Here is a 12,373-nt window from a genome sequence, read left to right on the forward strand (position 1 = left end):
TTGGAAACTGTGGTGTGGCTAGGTTTGGGTACACTCACCTCACCATCCTTATTCTTAGAGTTTCTTATATGTTCAGTCTGTCCCTCACCAGCCTTACCACCCTTCACACTCCCCTCTTTAGTTTTGGTGGCTTTTGAAACTGGCATCTTTTGAGAGACACCAGAGTGTTGTGGTTTCTTTGATTTGATTTTTGAAGTTTTGGATTTTGTGGCTTTGGTAGGAATTTGTTGGGTCAATGACATAGATACCATAGCCACAGTCAATGGCAAAGAAACTTGAGATATGGAAGGAGTAGAGGCAGAAGTATTTACCTCACTTACCTGAGGGCCCTCCATGATAGGCAAATAAACAAGGGGTACTTCCTTGTGGTGATCAGCCCTATTTAAATCTGCAATTACTCTTCTTTCTTGAACCCAACAATCCAGTTTATTGGTCGGGTTCTCAATCACAAGATCGTCATAAATATGGTTAGCAATAATCATAAAGAATTTAGCATAACAAACATGCCTAGACCTCTTTTTGATCTCCCCTAACTTGTAACCTAACTCAAACATGATAACATCACTAAAATTTTAGTAATTATCAGTAAGTAGCATGTAGAGCATGTTAAGCATGGTAGTGTTGATAGCATCAAAGTTGCTTATCTTAGCAGAAAACACCTTGGTAACTACATCGCACAGATAACTCCACTCTTTCCTAACACATAGCCTCCTAATATCACTTAACTTAGTGGTAAGAAGTGCATAGCCAATAGAATTAAGTAAGCTAACTAAATCAGCATCTGTGTGTGGTTTAGTAGTAGTGTTATCAGGAATTTTAAAGCATGCTTGAATAATATCACTATAAATGCAAAATTCCTTACCTTTAATGGAGAGAGTTATTGTTTTGTCAATTGCTTGATACATAGCAGTAGTCCACATCTCCTCCACAACTTCACAGTAGATTGTGGGTAATTCTAGCATGGCATAAGTATGCTTGCATCCTTTCACAAAATCCATCATTTTGTGATAATCCTTAGAGGCTAGAATTTCTTTGTTCACAAGAGCTACGAAATTGTTCTTCTCATAAATAAATCCTGACTGAGACATGATCTTGACTACTGGTGCCATTGTTAAAGCAAGGAAATTTGCAGAGAGAAAGAGGATTTTGCTTTGAGGAAGAAGAGAGCAATTAATTGCAATAGAGAAAGATAAAATCTAAAATAAACTTGAAGTAAGGCTTTTATGTATTCTCAGATAAAATGGGGTAAAAAATTAAAGGTAAAAATTAAAGACCCAATTAGAACTGCCCAAAATAGCCGTTTACAAGTAAAATAAACTGTCAAAATTCTGTCAATTATTCGTCGTGTAATGTTCAGAACTTTAACGGCTAAGATGTAGATAATTCGACGGATGAGAATAAAGCAATTATCCGTCGGGTTTAAAATAATCCAGAAAAGTAATTGATTTTTACTAGGCTATTCTATTTTGACGGATGATCAAATTCGATGGGTAAGGGACATCCGTTGGGATGTAAAATTTGACTTAGCCAAATTTTCATCCAAAACAGAAAAATCATTTAAGTTTCTGGCTGTATTTCAACTTGCAAAATTATCAAAAATATTTTAAGAATAATTAAGCATACCTAACTCACTTACCAACCTAGTGAAGGTGGATTCATCAAGTGGCTTGGTAAAGATATTTGTAAGTTGCTTCTCACTTGAAATAAAATGAAGTTCCACGGTACCACTCATTACATGTTCCCTAATGAAGTGATACTTGATGTCTATGTGCTTTGTTCTTGAATGTTGTACTGAATTTTCAGTAATGGCAATTGCACTTGTGTTGTCACATAAAATATGAATTATGTCCACTTATAGACCATAGTCCAACAATTGTTTTTTCATCTATAGAATTTGTGCACAGCAACTGCCAGCAACAATATATTCAGCCTCAGCTGTAGAAGTAGAGAATGAATTTTGCTTCTTACTGAACCAAGATACTAGCTTGTTTCCTAGAAATAGACAGGTTCCTGTAGTGCTTTTTTCATCAATCTTGCACCCTGCATAGTCTGCATCTGAATAACCAGTTAGATCAAAACCGGAATCTCTAGGGTACCAAATGCCAAGTTTTCGTGTTCCATTGAGATATCTGAAAATTCTCTTTATAACTATTAAATAGGATTATCTAGGATCAGCCTGAAATCTAGCATAAAGATAAATAGCAAATATTATATCTGGCCTACTAGCTGTTAAATACAAAAGTGAGCCAACCATGCCTCTATAGCTTGAAATATCCACAAACTTTTCAGTAGTGTTTAATTCAAGTTTAGTTGCAGTAGCTGATAAGTGGCATTTTATACCACTTAGAACATCTTAAAATGGCTTAAATTGGTGCATTGAAATCAAGTATTTTGTGTATTTGATGCGTTTTTCTAGTGTTTATGCATTTCAGGGTATTAGTTGCATTTCGGAGGAGTAATCATCAAGAATAAGCCTTGGCATGTGTTCATCATTGAGAGAGGGAAGAAATGGGCAGATTACGGCGAAGAAACGGAGCAAACTCAGGAAATTTCCAGAAGGGTCCTGAGCGCCCGCTCAGCAATGCTGAGCGGCCGCGCAGGAAGCTGAGCGTCCGCTCAGCTATGCTGAGCGGCCGCGCAGGGTCGGGAAAAAGGATAAAATATTTTAGGACTTCTATTTCTGTTTGGTTTCCACTTGTATATAATCTGAGTTTTATGAGACTATTATATAAGTAGATTTGGAGACGTTTTCAGGAGGGAGGATCGTGGTATTACGCAAGGAGCGAATGAGATAAGGAAGAAGACCGTTTTAGTACACAGCAACGAAGAGGAAGCATATTTTCTTGTGATTCTTGATTCGTTGTAACGTTGGATGCTAGTTTTGTTACCTTGAACCTATTTACTCTTGTGACGTACTCTGATTTAATATAATTAGTTTAGTTATTATTTTCTTGTGTTTGTTTATCATGATTTCATATGAACCCATGATGACGATAAGTGCTATTATGGGCTAATCGTGATCATGGGGTTGCAATGGATTTACTATGGAATTCTTTAGTTAATTGTTTAATACTTTAGTGTGTGATGATTGTATGATATCTAGTATTGGTTGTGCATATTCGTCTTATGTGCGTCGCGAACATATAAGATAGGGTGTTAATCTCTTGTGAAGCGACGGTGGATCTTGAGATTTAGAACTTGCCATGCTAGCATAGGTTCATGTACATTGTGCATGATTAGTGGGTAACTCTAACAGTTTTATTTGCCCTATGTAATCAAAAGGAATAACTTGTGCTTGAATCGCTGTGTTGTCAATTTCTGTAGACATATAGGAACTCAACATAATTGATGACTATTCAACTTCTATCTTAATTGTGGATGTTTGGTAGAATGGTATTAGTACAATGAAAGTTGGCTTTTATCAGTTTCATGTTATTCGATTAATATCATCATTGTCACATGCTAAAGGAATTAACAATGACTATTGAAGGAAGTAGTAATGCAGTTGTGATCTCATGAGTATTTTATTATTGATAATTTGAAGTGTTAATTAAGTGATTAATTAAGTAGTTAATTGTAGTTAATATTTAGTCAACAATTCTAAGTGTTAGTGTCTTAACATTGAGAAGTAATCATACATTGGTGAGTGAGTTTAATTAGACAATAAATTAGTCTGAGTCTCTGTGGGAATGAACTAGAAAGTATTCTATATTACTTGCGAACGCGTATACTTGCGTGAATATTAGTGTGTGTTTTCGCCCTAACAAGTTTTTGGCGCCGCTGCTGGGGACTCGGCGTATTTGTTTAGTTTATGTACTCACCATCATTGGTCATTAGGACTCAGTGATTAGGACGTAGTAGTTACTTATTGTTTCCGGTTGTGTTTCAGGTACTTTAGCGAGCGTTTATACAAACTCGTTCTCGTACTCGCAAGAGGACTTTAGATACAGCTGAGGAGACAAAAGAAGTTCTTGATATTCCGGAGAAGTTAGATTTTGAAGATTCGGATTCAGGAACTGAGCGGAAAGAACCAGTAAACATGGGTGATCGTATTGTTCAAGCTGATCCAGCTCTCATGGACTTTTCTCGGCCAAAAATTGATGACATTCAGTCAAGCATTCTTCATCCGGCCATTCAAGCTAACACCTTTGAAATCAAGCCGGGCACTATTCAGATGGTGCAGAATTCTGTTTCTTTTGGAGGAACGGCGACTGAAGACCCCAACATGCACATAAGGAATTTTGTCGAGATCTGCAACACTTTTAAGTATAATGGCGTGACTGATGAGGCTATCAAGCTGAGACTTTTCCCATTCTCACTAAGGGACAAAGCTAAGGACTGGTTATATTCTGAACCAGCTGGGTCCATCACTACGTGGCAAGATCTTGCGCAAAAGTTTCTGGTGAAGTTTTATCCAATGGCAAAGACTGCTACTATGAGGAGTGCTCTTACTCAGTTTGCGCAGCAACCTACAGAATCTATGTGCGAAGCTTGGGAACGCTACAAGGAAATGTTGAGAAAGTATCCACATCATGGAATGCCTGATTGGATGGTGATCACGGGTTTCTATAATGGTTTGGGGGCCCAATCTCGGCCCATGCTCGATGCAGCAGCTGGAGGCGCTTCATGGGCTAAAAGCTATACTGAGGCTTATAATCTTATCGAGACTATGGCTGCAAATGAGCATCAAAACCCAACTCAGAGGATGATGCCTGGTAAGGTAGCAGGTATTCTGGAAGTTGATGCAGCCACCGCTATTGCAACACAGCTTCAAGCGCTGTCAATGAAGGTTGATTCGCTGGCTACATATGGAGTTAATCAAATAGCTATAGTTTGTGAGCTTTGTGCAGGTTCTCATGCTACGGATCAGTGTTCTCTGGTCAACGAATCTGTTCAGTATGTGAATAATTATCAGCGACAATAGTAGCCTGTGCCAGCGACCTATCATCCTAATAACAGAAATCATCCAAATTTCAGCTGGGGGAATAATCAGAATGCTATTCAGCCACCATATCAGCAAGGAGTGAGTAAACAGTTTAACCCACCTGGATTCCAGCAACCATGACAATATGCTCAAAGGCAATCATATCCTCAATAGGGAAGTGCAGCTGCACCTACTAGTGCTGATTTTGAGGAACTTAAGCTGTTATGCAAGAGTCAGGCGGTTTCTATCAAGACCTTGGAAAATCAAATTGGTCAATTAGCCAATGCAGTGCTCAATCGTCAACCTGGCACTCTTCCCAGTGACACGGAAGTACCAGGCAGGAAGAAAGCTAAAGAGCAAGTCAAGGCTATCACCTTAAGGTCTGGAAAAGTTGCTGATGCTGAAAAGGCAAAAGAAGGAGAAGCTGAAATTAGAGATGAAGAAGATAAGCAAAAGGAGAAAGCGGCGGAACCAAGGAAGACTACTGTTGAACACACTCTGCCTGAGGATAATACAGGGGAGAAACAGCTCTATCCTCCACCACCTTTTCCTAAGAGATTGCAGCAACAAAAGCTGGATAGACAGTTCGGTAAGTTTCTGGAGGTGTTCAAGAAACTTCACATCAATATACCTTTTGCTGAGGCTCTGGAGCAAATGCCTAGTTATGCGAAGTTTATGAAGAGTATTCTTTCAAGGAAGGTGAAACTGGATGACCTTGAGACCGTTGCTCTCACGGAAGAATGCAGCGCTGTTCTGCAGCAAAAGTTACCGCCAAAACTGAAAGATCCAGGTAGCTTCACCATTCCTTGCACCATTGGCAAGTTGACTTTTGACAAGTGCCTTTGTGATTTGGGAGCAAGCATTAATCTGATGCCGTTGTCGATCTTTAAAAAGTTGGATTTGCCTGATCCAAAACCCACATACATGTCTCTACAATTGGCTGATCGTTCCATTACTTACCCAAGGGGCATAGTGGAGGATGTGCTAGTCAAGGTGGATAAGCTTTTTTTTCCTGCAGATTTTGTTATTCTGGATTTTGAGGAAGATAAGAAGATTCCCATAATCTTGGGAAGACCTTTCTTGGCTACTGGCCGTACCTTGATAGATGTGCAAAAAGGTGAACTTACTATGCGGGTACAAGATCAGGATGTGACCTTCAACGTATTCAAGGCAATGAAATTCCCTACAGAAGATGAGGAGTGCTTAAAAGTGGATGTGATTGATTCTGCGGTTACTTCGGAACTCGATCGCATGCTAATGTCTGATGCATTGGAAAAGGCCTTAGTGGGGGATTTTGACAGCGATGATGAAGATGGCAACGAGCAATTACAATATCTGAACGCTTCTCCCTGGAAGCGAAAGCTGGACATGCTATTTGAATCTCTTGGTACTTCTGACCTCAAGAATGCTGAAGGAAAGCTCAAACCATCAATAGAGGAAGCACCTACCTTGGAGCTCAAGCCATTACCTGAACACTTGAGGTATGCTTTTTTAGGTGATGCATCTACTTTACCTGTTATTATTTCATCTGACCTTTCAGGTAGTGAGGAAGACAAGCTCTTAAGGATTTTGAGAGAATTCAAATCGGCTATTGGATGGACCATAGCAGACATCAAGGGGATAAGTCCTTCATATTGTATGCATAAAATTCTGCTAGAGGAAGGTAGTAAGCCGACTGTTGAACAACAGCGCAGACTAAATCCTATCATGAAGGAGGTGGTGAAGAAAGAAATTCTGAAATGGCTGGATGCATGCATCATTTATCCTATTTTTGACAGTTCGTGGGTGAGCCCCGTACAATATGTACCTAAGAAAGGAGGTATCATTGTGGTAGCAAATGAAAAGAATGAGCTAATCCCCACTTGAACAGTTACAGGATGGAGAGTATGCCTGGATTATCGAAAATTGAACAAAGCCACAAGGAAGGATCACTTCCCTCTTCCGTTTATTGATCAGATGCTTGACAGGTTGGCTGGTCATGAGTATTTTTGTCTTCTGGATGGCTATTCAGGGTATAATCAGATTTGTATTGCACCAGAGGATCAGGAAAAGACTACCTTCACTTGTCCATTTGGCACGTTTGCTTTTCGCAGAGTTTCGTTTGGGTTATGTGGCGCACCGGCCACTTTTCAAAGGTGTATGATGGCTATATTCTCTGACATGATTGGAAATAATGTCGAAGTGTTCATGGACGACTTCTCCGTCTTTGGACATTCATATGATGAATGTTTGAATAATCTTCGCGCCGTACTCAAAAGGTGCGTGGAAACTAATTTGGTGCTCAATTGGGAGAAATGTCATTTTATGGTGCGTGAAGGCATTATTCTTGGGCATAAGGTCTCTAACAAGGGTCTGGAGGTGGACAAGGCCAAGGTGGGAGTCATTGAAAATCTTCCACCACCTAATTCTGTGAAAGGAATCCGTAGTTTTCTTGGTCATGCGGGTTTTTATCGGCGATTCATCAAGGACTTTTCAAAGATATCTAAGTCGTTGTGCAATTTGCTTGAGAAAGATGTGCCTTTCAAATTTGATGATGAATGTTTGGCGACATTCGAGACTCTCAAGAAGAGTTTGATCACTACACCAGTTATTACAGCACCAGATTGGAAAGAACCGTTTGAGATGATGTGTGATGCGAGTGATTATGCGGTAGGTACAGTTCTGGGACAGCGCAAGAAAAATCTCTTCCATATGGTCTACTATGCGAGTAAGACCTTAAATAGGGCCCAAATGAACTACACCACTACTGAGAAGGAGCTCTTGGCTATAGTCTTTGGTTTCGAGAAATTTCGATCTTATCTACTTGGTACTAAAGTAACAGTATTCACTGATCATGCAGCCATTTGCTATCTGGTTTCCAAGAAGGACTCGAAGCCGAGACTCATTCGTTGGGTGCTTTTACTTCAGGAATTTGATTTAGAGATCAAGGATAGAAAAGGTACTGAGAATCAAGTAGTTGACCATCTCTCTAGGTTGGAGAATCCCGATTTTACTTCACAAGATAGGACATTAATCAATGAATCTTTTCTGGATGAGCAGTTGTTTACAGTTCAGGAGGAAGAACCATGGTTTGCAGATATTGTAAACTATCTCGTTAGCAATGTAATGCCTCCTAAATTGACCTCAGCTCAAAAGAAGAAGTTTTTGCATGAGGTGAAGTGGTATATGTGGGATGAACCATATTTGTTTAGACAGGGAGCTGACCAGATCATCAGGAGATGTATCCCGTTCTGTGAGACGGAGGGGATATTATGAGACTGCCACTCCACGGTTTATGGTGGACACTATGGTGGTGAGAAGACGGCAGCTCGTATTCTGCAAGCAGGTTTTTTCTGGCCTACTTTGTTTAAGGATGCTCATCAGTTTGTTTTAAGGTGTGATCGTTGCCAAAGAGTGGGAAATTTGACGAGAAAGGAAGAGATGCCGTTAAATGTGATGCTTGAAGTCGAGGTCTTTGATGTTTGGGGAATCAATTTCATGGGGCCTTTTGTCTCGTCTTGCAATAATCAGTACATCTTGCTGGCAGTCGATTATGTCTCAAAATGGGTAGAAGTCAAAGCTTTACCGATAAATGATGCAAAGGCAGTGCTAAATTTTCTTCATAAGCAGATTTTCACAAGGTTTGGAACACCTCGGGTAATCATAAGTGATGAAGGGTCGCATTTCTGCAACCGTAAGTTCACTTCTATGATGCAGCGTTATAATGTGAATCATCGAGTGGCTACTGCCTATCATCCGCAAACAAATGGTCAAGCGGAAGTGTCTAACAGAGAGATCAAGCGCATTCTAGAGAAGGTTGTTTGTCCGTCAAGGAAGGATTGGTCTTTAAAGCTCGATGAAGCTGTTTGGGCTTACAGAACAACATACAAAACTCCACTTGGTATGTCCCCGTTTCAGTTGGTGTACGGTAAGGGATGTCATCTACCTGCGGAGCTTGAGCATAAGGCCTACTGGGCATTGAAAAAGTTGAACCTCGATTTAGATGCAGCTGGTAAGAAAAGAATGCTTCAGCTTAATGAACTTGATGAATTTCGACTTCAAGCGTACGAGAATAACAAAATGTATAAGGAAAAGGTGAAGAGGTGGCACGATAGGAAGCTACATCCTAAGTTAATAACCTATCCAAAAACACAAAAAAAATCAGAAAAACGGGACTGAAATTTTTTTTTCCAGTGACCCCTTGAGCGCCCGCTCAGCTTTGCTGAGCGACCGCTCAGGGGTCGATTGCCAGAATTTTTTTTTTAAGTTCATAAAAAAAAAAAACCAATTTTAGCCCATAAACCCACGATTTGTTCCCACTACCCCATCATTTTAATCCTTAATCCCCAACCCTAATCTAATTTAACCTATTCCACACCCTATATATACATACACATATCCTACATATCTCCCACAAACTTCCTACACTTAAACTCTCTCCCAAGCACCAAAACTCAGTTCTTAAACACTTTTATTGGAGAATCAATGGCACCCAAGAGAGCACGAACTATCGATAGCAGCAGCACAATCCCTACTGCTGATTCATCAAAGGGTACTGCTGCAAGGCCTCGGTTGACTGACAGAGCTGCGGAGGAGGAGTACACTAGGCTTTTGGGGAAGCCGATTCTGAAGGAGAGAGGGATTTTACCATTAGGGAGGGATGGTGAGTTGCTACCCATGATTGCAGAGAAGGGGTGGATAGCTTTTTGTGAGTCGCCCGAAGCAGTGCCGATGAGCGTGGTTCGCGAGTTCTATGCGAATGCGAAGGCCGAAAAGAATGGGTTTTCTGTGGTCCGCGGGCTGACGGTTGATTATCATCCTGCGGCGATTCGCCGTGTGATTGGACAGCGAGAGAGGAAGCCCGAGGAGGAGAACTGGAATGAGAAGACTGCTGAGGATTTTGACTTGGATTTGATTTTTGCGACTCTCTGTAGGCCGGGCACAGTTTGGACCTTCAAGACCGGCACTAATGAGTATCGTCACTTCCCGGTGATCGCTATGAACAGGTATGCCCGTGCATGGAATGCATTTATTTGTGCTAATATTTTGCCTTCTTCGCATGCACACGAGGTCACAGTTGAGAGAGCACAGTTGTTGTGGGGAATTCTTAATGAGGAGTACTATGTGGACCTTGGTGAGTTTATCTACCAAGGAATTCTAAAGTTTTTGAGGGGAGCTAAGCATATGAACATCCCTTATGCATCCACGGTTACGAAGCTGTGCCGAGCAGTAGGAGTGAACTGGCCGGCTCATGAGCAGTTGCAGTTGCCGACAGCTCCGATTGATTCTGGGACTCTGAATGGGATGCAGGAGTGGACCGGTGGTGAGCCCGAGGAGCATGGGCTGGGTTATCGTCTTCCAGGAGGGCGTCCAGCACGAGGTGCTACTATGGCTAGGCCTAGGCATGATGAGGCTGGTTCTTCGAGAGCTCAGGAGGGTGCTGGGATGGCTGATACCCAGTATAGGAGGCTTTCACGGCGGATGGATGCCATGTACGAGATGCAGAGCAGGTTTGCTCAGGAGCTCACCCTTGCGTTAGGGACTGTTTTTCGGGGTCTTGGAGCTGATATCCAGTGGCCAGTTTTTGGTGAGGACTCTGCATACCCGCCGCCTGATACTCCACCCACTGAGGGTGATGATGATGATGACTCCGAGTAGGTATACCATGTGTTCCTTTCTACTACCTTCACTGGGGACAGTGAAGATTTTAAGTTTGGGGGTGGTAGTTAAGGAATACTGTGTGTGTCATATGAAAGGAATATGTCCTAAGTCCAATCATGTATGAGGATTTAGGAATAACTTTTATGTAATCTGTTTTGATTTCATTGATATTAATAAAAGACTTGTTTTGTTTTTATTACGGGCTTTATCTATTTAAGTGTTTAAATAAGATATACCATAGTTTAGAGTAAAGCTTTTTGTGGATTATGATGAGATCATAACAGTGAGACCTAAAAAGATGATAACTCTAAACTTAAATAGTTCCTGGTCATAGGATTACTAACTGGTAATTAATAATCCGCAAAGATCGGTACATACTATACTTGCTTCATTTTGAAGGATGTCTGTTCTCATAGACATTTGTGTGGTGACACTATAGCTAGTATGTAGGTGCTTATTATAGAATAAGTTCACTGAACATGACTCGCACAGCTGAACAACTGATGAAGTTCACTCACGTGTCAGCAGTTGTTCACCTAGTGATAGTTGTACAAGTATCCTTAGACTTGAGGTCATCATAGTCATCTTGTGTACACTGAACTATGCTTTGGTTTAGTTCTTAATCTCCAGGGACAATTATTAGGGCTCTTCTGGGTATAGGAATTTGTACACGAAGATAGTGTATGATCAATAAAGGATCTACCCCTTCCAGTAAAGGAAGCGAATGTTCAAGGCTGATCCACTTATGCTAGTTCAGGAATCTCTGGCCAGAGTAAATGAAATTAGAAAGGAGTTTCTAATTTACATAGAACTACGCATAGTAAATGGTAAGCAAAGTGATTGAATTAGATAGGCTTGACACGAGATCTATGCCTTGTATTTAATCGGGACATTGTAGGGTAGAAGGAGTTTATTGTACGGTAACTATTCACTGACAGGTTCTTGGTATTCTAAGCAGTGAATTCATATTATCCGGATAGTCGCGATATGTTGAGAAGCATCACTCACGATGTAGAATAAATGTGATTAATTAATTAATCATATTTAATAAATTAGAGAATTTATATAAATAATAATAAAATAGTTTTATTATTATTTATTTCTACTACCGGCTTAATATTGAACCTACAGGGTCACACCATAAAAAGAGAATGATTTTATGGTGGAGCAATTAATTAATAATGGCTAATAATTATTTATTTGTGAAATAAATAATTAATTGGCAAATTTAATAATTGATTAAATGAGATTTAATTGATTATAAATTAATTAAGAAAAGTTCTTAATATTATTAATTAAGGATTTAATTTTTGGAAATTAAATCAAGAGAGTGAATTATTTCTAAAGTGTTTAGAAAAAGGATTAATGATTAAAAGGTGTTTTAATTATTATTGAGAATAATAAATGGGATAATAATAATAATATTTATGGAAAAATTTCAGCTGAAAATTTTGCCTATAAATACACTATTATAGACCCTATTTTATTCTAACCCCAGAAACCCAAAAGTTTTAGAAAACCAAATTCTCTCCACCTCCTCCTCCTCCTAAAAGTCATTTTCTTGGTGGATACCGGTGGAGTGCTTCACACTTGAGGAGCAACTGCTAAGGATCTCTGATCGTTGTCTCTGAATTATTTTAAAAGGTTAGATTCGATCCCTCGAATTTTTATTCATGATTTATATGCTTTTATTTGGATTTTGTGTGTGTAAAAGTGTTTTTCCACGCCCCGCTGCGTTAAAAATCCAACAATGGTATCAGAGCATAGGTTGTATGCATATAGATCTGTGGTAAAAATTTCAGAATTTTA

The 12,373-nt window shown here is 39.9% G+C and overlaps 1 non-coding gene across 1 annotated transcript; it reads right to left on the reverse strand.

Moving 5' to 3' along the window:
• Positions 1 to 4,432: 4,432 nt before the first annotated feature.
• Positions 4,433 to 4,539, reverse strand: LOC141681456 (small nucleolar RNA R71). Its single transcript, XR_012558887.1, has one exon. It is a non-coding gene; the product is annotated as a small nucleolar RNA R71 (small nucleolar RNA).
• Between the last annotated feature and the right edge of the window lie 7,834 nt (positions 4,540 to 12,373).

This window comes from Apium graveolens, chromosome 8 (genome assembly GCF_009905375.1).
Source record: "Apium graveolens cultivar Ventura chromosome 8, ASM990537v1, whole genome shotgun sequence".
In the NCBI taxonomy this organism is placed as follows: Eukaryota; Viridiplantae; Streptophyta; class Magnoliopsida; order Apiales; family Apiaceae; genus Apium; species Apium graveolens.